Source organism: Monodelphis domestica, chromosome 2 (assembly GCF_027887165.1).
Source record: "Monodelphis domestica isolate mMonDom1 chromosome 2, mMonDom1.pri, whole genome shotgun sequence".
NCBI classification, from domain to species: Eukaryota; Metazoa; Chordata; class Mammalia; order Didelphimorphia; family Didelphidae; genus Monodelphis; species Monodelphis domestica.
Window position 1 is genome coordinate 425,929,016 of NC_077228.1, and position 7,512 is coordinate 425,936,527.

Below are 7,512 nucleotides of genomic sequence, written 5' to 3' on the forward strand. Positions count from 1 at the left end.
AGGATCTGGCAGCATCCACACTGAAAAAAAGAAAGGCATGGAATATGATATTTCAGAAAGCAAGGGAACTAGGTCTACAACCAAGAATCAATTACCCAGAAAAACTGACTATATTCTTACAGGGGAAAGTATGGTCATTCAACAAAATAGAAGAATTTCAAGAATTCATTAAGATAAGACCAGACCTGAACAGAAAATTTGATGTCCAAGCACAGAACTCAAGAGAATCATCAAAAGGTAATTAAAAAAAGAGGGGAAAAAAGAAAAACAAAACAAAACAAAAAATTCTTTTATAAGAGACTCAATAAGTTAAAGTGATATGTATCCCTATAAGAAAAGAGGTCATTGGTAACTCCCAAAAACTGTTGTTATTACCTGGGCAGCAAAAAGAAGTACACTTAGAGGGAACAGTAACAAACTGTATAGGATGAAAGGATAAGACATAAATAGGTATATAGATTTATGCATGCAAAAATACATACACATGAGTATGCATATATATATGCATATATATATATATATAACTAGAGCTTAAAAATAGGTTAATATTAAAAGAAATGGGAAAAGAAACAAATGGGGGTAAATTTAAATGTCATAAAGTAGCTCATGGTGGGAAGGGGGAGAACATCAATACACTGGAAGGGTGAAGAGGTCGGAGACAGGAAAAACTCAACTTTTACATGCTTTGAAATTGACTCAAAGAGGGAAAAACCATCCAATCCATTGGGGGCAGAGAATTGATTTGTGCCCTATAAGGGAGTAGAAGGGTAAGAAACAGTCTGGTGGGGAGGGAAACAGTACAAGAGAGGGAGGGGGAGGTTAATTTTAGAAAGACTACAGGGAAAATAAGGGGAGGGAGAATAAGAAGAGAGGGGGATAGAAAGGGAAGTAAAATAAGGGTGGGAACAAGGGGACTTTTTAAAAGCATACATTGGTATAGAAGGAAATAGTGAAAGAAGAAAAGGCAGGAACAGGAGCAGAAATCAAAATGCTGGGAAATACACAGCTAGTAATCATAACTCTGAATGTGAATGGAATGAACTCACCCATAAAATGCAAGCGAATAGCAGAGTGGATTAGAATCCAAAACCCTACTATATGCTATCTACAAGAAACACACATGAGTAAGGTAGATACACATAGGGCAAAAGTAAAAGGGTGGAGCCAAATCTATTGGGCATCAACTGACAAAAAGAAGGCAGCAGTCACAATCATGATATCCAACAAAGCCAAAGTAAAAATAAATCTAGTTAAAAGAGATAGTGAAGGTAATTACATCCTGATAAAAGGCAGTATAGACAGTGAGGAAATATCTGTACTCAACATGCACCAAATGGCATAGCATCCAAATTTCTAAAGGAGAAGCTAATGGAGTTCAAGGATGAAATAGATAGAAAAACTATACTAGTGGGAGACCTGAACCTTCCTATATCTGAACTAGATAAATCAAACCAAAAAATAAATATGAAAGAGGTAAGAGAAGTGAATGAAATCTTAGAAAAATTAGAATTGTAGACATGTGGAGAAAAATAAATAGGGACAAAAAGGAATATACCTTCTTTTCTGCAGCACATGGTACATTCACAAAAATTGACCATGTATTAGGGCATAAAAACATTGTAAACAAGTGCAAAAGAGCAAAAATAATAAATGCAACTTTCTCAGATCACAATGCAATGAAAATAATAATTAGTAAGGAAACATGGAGAGGTAAATTGAAAATTAATTGGAAATTAAATAATACGATTCTCCAAAATCAATTAGTTAAAGAACAAATCATAGAAACAATTAATAACTTCATTGAAGAAAATTACAATGATGAGACATTCTTTCAAAACCTATGGAATGCAGCCAAAGCAGTAGTCAGGGGGAAATTTATATCCTTGAGTTCATATATTAACAAATTAAGAAGGGCAGAGGTCAATGAATTGGGCATGCAAATTAAAAAATTAGAAAGTGAACAAATTAAAAATCCTCAGATGAAGACTAAATTAGAGATCCTAAAACTCAAAGGAGAAATTAAGAAAATTTAAAGTCAAAGAACTATTAATTTAATAAATAAGACTAGAAACTGGTATTTTGAAATAACAAATAAAATAGACAAATTACTAGTCAGTCTAATTAAAAAAGGAAAGAAATAAACCAAATTGACAGTATCCAAGATGAAAAAGGAGACCTCACCTCTGATGAAGAGGAAATTAAGGCAATAATTAAAAATTATTATGCCCAATTATATGGCAATAAATATGGCAATCTGGGTGATATGGATGAATATTTACAAAAATGTAAATTGCCTAGACTTACAGAGGAAGAGATAGATTACCTAAACAACCCCATATCAAAAAAAAGAAATTGAACAAGCCATCAAAGAACTCCCTAAAAAAAAATCCCCAGGACCAGATGGATTCACAAATGAATTCTATCAAACATTCAAAGAACAATTAATCCCAATATTAAACAAACTATTTGACAGAATAAGCAAAGAAGGAGTTCTACCAAATTCATTTTATGACACAATCATGGTACTGATCCCAAAGCCAGGCAGATCAAAAACAGAGAAAGAAAACTATAGACCAATCTCCCTAATGAATATAGATGCAAAAATCTTAAATAGGGTAATAGCAAAAAGACTCCAGCAAGTCATTACAAGGGTCCTCCACTATGACCAGGCAGGATTCATACCAAGAATGCAAGGATGGTTCAATATTAGGAAAACCATCCACATTATTGACCATATTAATAAGCAAACTGACAAAAATCACATGATTATCTTAATAGATGCAGAAAAAGCCTTTGATAAAATACAACACTCATTCCTATTGAAAACACTAGAAAATATAGGAATAGAATGGGCTTTCCTAAAAATAATAAACAGTATATATCTAAAACCATCAGCAAACATCATCTGCAATGGGGATAAACTAGAAGCCTTCCAAATAAGATCAGGAGTGAAACAAGGATGTCCATTATCACCTCTATTATTTAACATTGTACTAGAAACACTAGCAGTAGCAATTAGAGAAGAAAAAGAAATTGAAGGTATTAAAATTGGCAATGAAGAGACCAAGCTATCACTCTTTACAGATGATATGATGGTTTACTTAAGGTATCCTAGAGAATCAACCAAAAAGTTACTTGAAATAATCAACAACTTTAGCAAAGTTGCAGGATACATAATAAACCCATATAAGTCATCAGCATTTCTATATATCTCTAACCCATTTCAGCAGGAAGAATTAGAAAGAGAAATACCATTTAAAATCACCCTAGACAATATAAAATACTTAGGAATCTATCTGCCAAGACAAACACAGGAACTATATGAACAAAACTACAAAACACTTTCCACCCAGTTAAAACTAGATCTAAACAATTGGAAAAATGTTGATTGCTCATGGGTGGGATGAGCTAACATAATAAAAATGACAATCCTAACCAAATTAATTTACTTATTTAGTGCCATACCCATTGAACTACCAAAAGACTTCTTTACTGAATTAGAAAAAACCATAACTAAGTTCATTTGGAAGAACAAAAGATCAAGGATATCCAGAGAAATCATGAAAAAAAAAAATGCAAAGGAAGGAGGACTTGCAGTCCCAGATCTCAAACTATGCTATGAAGCAGTGGTTATCAAAACAATTTGGTACTGGGTAAGAGACAGAAAGGAGGATCAATGGAATAGACTTGACGTAAATGATCTCAGCAAGACAGTTTATGACAAACACAAAGACCCATCCATTATTTGATAAAAACTGCTGGGAAAATTGGAAGGTAGTGTGGGAGGGATTAGGTTTGGATCAACACCACACACCCTACACCAAGATAAATTAGAATGGGTGAATGACTTGAACATAAAGAAGGAAACTATAAGTAAATTAGGTGAACACAGAATAGTATATATGTCAGAACTTTGGGAAGGGAAAGATTTTAAAACCAAGCAAGACTTAGAACGAGTCACCAAATGTAAAATAAATAATTTTGACTACATCAAATTATAAAGTTTTTGTACAAACAAAACCAATGTAACCAAAATTAGAAAGGAAGCAACAAATTGGGAAGCAATCTTCATAAAAACCTCTGACAAAGGTTTAATTACTCAAATTTACAAAGAGCTAAATCAATTGTACAAAAAAATCAAGCCATTCTCCAATTGATAAATGGGCAAGGGACATGAATAAGGCAATTTTCTGTTAAAGAAATCAAAACTATTAATAAGCACAGGAAAAAGTGTTCTACATCTCTTAGGTTGAGCATTCTGCAGATGTGGCCTGGTTGTCTTGCTGTGGGGAGGTTTGTATCTGTTTAGTTCAACTGGTTGGAGTTTGGTTCTGCCCAATCCTTCAAAGACTGGAGTTCTCCCACTGCTACTTGATCTGTATTGCTTTGGTTTTCGCTTTTACTCTGCTAAGTCTGAACTTAGCAGACTATTCTCTTTCTCCTGCTGCTTGGACTATATTGTGCCAGAGTTCTGCTGAGACTTATTCAGTGCTGCCTCATATTCTAGTGAAATGAGTCCTCCTTGCTGTCTTTAAATTTTGTTTTGGGTTGGAGTACTGCTTCACTCTTTCTATTGTTGGTTCTGCTATTCCAGCATTTGTTTTGATGTATTTTTGTTCTTCTCTGGTCATTTGGAAGGTGGTTGACAGGATTCCAGTGTTTCTTACTTTGTTTTGGCTTTATCTGCCTCTTCTGTTGATGGGGCTGCCATTGATGGAGCTGCTGTTGCCTCAGTCACAGCCATAGCCACTGCTGCTGGTATGACTGGTGCTGCTGCAGCCTCCACCACCATTGGAGGAGGAAAAATCTACCTCTGCTTTCATTCTTAAATATAACATTTTAGAAGCTGAATGCAAAAAAAATTGGATTATAATATGAAATATTAGAGCAAAGACAAAATTCATCACAGATATTTTCTGAGTACAAACCTCAGGAAAACATAAAAGAATAGCCTAAAAATAGTGGAAACAGAAGGTAAAGTACAGATTGAAAGAGTCCATAAGATATTGGCAGAGGAGCTTGAAATGTAAAACTTGAAAGCTTGAAGTGTGAAATTGATAAAGTGATAAACAAAGAAATTCTTTTGTGTTTCAAAATAACAAAATAATACCCTGTAAAACTAACTTAATCATCAATTATAAAAATTAAAAGGATTAATTTTCTACCAAGGAAAGAATTTGAAAAATTCATACTGAAATAATGAGATATGAACAGAATTATGAGATGATAGACCTATTACTAGAAGGAATCATCATCCATCTAGGCCAGTCTTCTTACTTTATAGTTGAGGAAGCTGAGGACTTAGAGAGGTTAAGGGTCTTGTTTAAGATCACAAAAGTATTATGTGACAGAGGCATAATTGGAACCCAAATACTTTGACTCCTGAGCCAGCTTTTAAAAATATTTTATTGAATATCAATTTCTACCACTAGACTGGTAGATCTAGGTAATAGTTTAGTTTCTATAAATTCTACAAATTTTATGACCTTTAGCAATTCACTTGACTTTCAGTCTACTATTTTCTTAACTGTAAAAGTGGGCTTGCAAAATGCTTTAAATAGAATAATTCCAAGAGAGTGGTTAGGACAGAAGCCAAATTGTAAGTAATAAAGAGTGAATATGGTGGGTAACTACAGGAACTAATTATAAATTAGTTATTTTGAGAAAGAATATTGGGATCCAATAGAAAGAGAAAGATAATAGATTTTAAAAAGAGGATAGTTGATGTTGCAAAGTCCTGGAAGATTTCAAAGTTAGATATGGGAGTATGCTGAAATCAGCTCAAACTAGCTTATGAGAGCCAAATGTTAAATTCTGAGTGTGAGCATTTACTCCTCAGAAATTGGTAAACATTACAAATCAAGATCAATTTATTGTTTTGTTGATTGCTTAGCCTTAAGCAAAGAGTGAAGAAAATATTAATAATACATATTAAACTTTGTGTGTCAGATATATATTCATTTTTTGTGAACTATAATTCCTCTTTTATTTTAAAATTGATTTGTTTTGTTTGTTTCTTATGTTAAAGTTCCTCTCCACACATGAATGAAGGCATCATTTGACAAAGAGGTATGTGTATATATTAAACTATGTCTTACTTGTTTCTATTAATAAGTTCTTTCTTTGGAGCTGGATATATAAAGGTTATTCTTCAAGCAATATTTATGTAGATATATATAATATTATCTTCATTCTGCTCACTCCACTGTTCATAATTTCATGTAGATCTTTCCATATTTTTTAATTCAACTACTTTTCATTTCTGTATTGTGATGGAGTAGTATTCCATCACAATTATATGCCACAACTGTATTTAAGTATTCCAAAAATGATGAGCATCCCCTCAATTTCCATATCTTTGCCATCACAAAAAGAGCTACTAAAATTATTCTAGAATGCATATATTTCTTTCCCTTTTTTTTAAACACCTTAGGAAACAAAACAAATAGTGGTATTGTAGGACTAAAAGATATACAGAATTTTTAACTCTTTGGACATAATACCAGATTATTCTCCAAAATTGTTGGATCAGTTCACAGTTCTACCAACAGTATGTTAGTGTTCCCATTTTCTCACATTCCCTCTAAAATTTGTCATCTTGCACTTTTATCATTTCTATCAATTTGATAGGTATGAGAGGATTCCTTAAGGTTATTTGATTTGCATTTCTTTAATCAATAATGATGTACAGCATGTTTCGAATGGTTTTATATAACTTTGATTTCTTCATCCAAAAACCATGTTCATAACTTTTGATCATTTATTAATTATATATAAAATATATAATAAAATATTCTTATAAAGTTTATGTTTTCCATATATTTTAGATATGAGAACTCTATCTACCATAAGTTTTTCCTAACACGACTTTCCCTCTAATCTTTGGCTACATCAATTTTATTTGTGTAAGCCTTTTTAAATTTAATAATATGAAAGTAGATCAATGGAACAGATTAGCCATACAGTACACAGTAATAAAGGATTTTAGAGACCTTCTGTTTAACAAAATTAAAGATCTAAACTTTTGAGATAAGATTTCACCATTTGGTGAAAATTGTTGTGAAAACTGGAAAGCAGTCTGGCAGAAATTAGAATTAAGTGCTCTCTTCAGTAGCACACAAACCAAAATTGGAACAATACAGAGAATATTAGCATGGCCCCTGTGCAAGGATAACACACAAATTTGTGAGGCATTCCATATCTTTTTATGAATGGGTAAATGACAAATATAAAGAAGGAAACTAAGTAAATTAGATGAATATAGAATAGTATACCTGTTATATCTTTGGGAAAGAAAAGAATTTATGACCAAGCTAGAAATAGAGACTGTGACGAAATGTAAAATGAATAATTTTGATTATATTAAATTAAAAAAGTTTTGTACAAACAAAACCAAATGCATCCAAAATTAGAAGGGAAGCAAAAAACTGGGGAAAATATAGCAAAAACCTATGACAAAGGTCTAGTTTCTCAAATATATAAGTAACTAAATCAGGTGTACAAATCAATCCA

At 32.5% G+C, this 7,512-nt stretch overlaps 1 non-coding gene across 1 annotated transcript; it reads left to right on the top strand.

Annotated features, from left to right (window-relative positions):
- Positions 1–7,098: 7,098 nt before the first annotated feature.
- On the top strand, positions 7,099–7,205 carry LOC130457665 (U6 spliceosomal RNA). Its single transcript, XR_008916957.1, has one exon. It is a non-coding gene; the product is annotated as a U6 spliceosomal RNA (small nuclear RNA).
- The last annotated feature ends 307 nt before the right edge of the window (positions 7,206–7,512 follow it).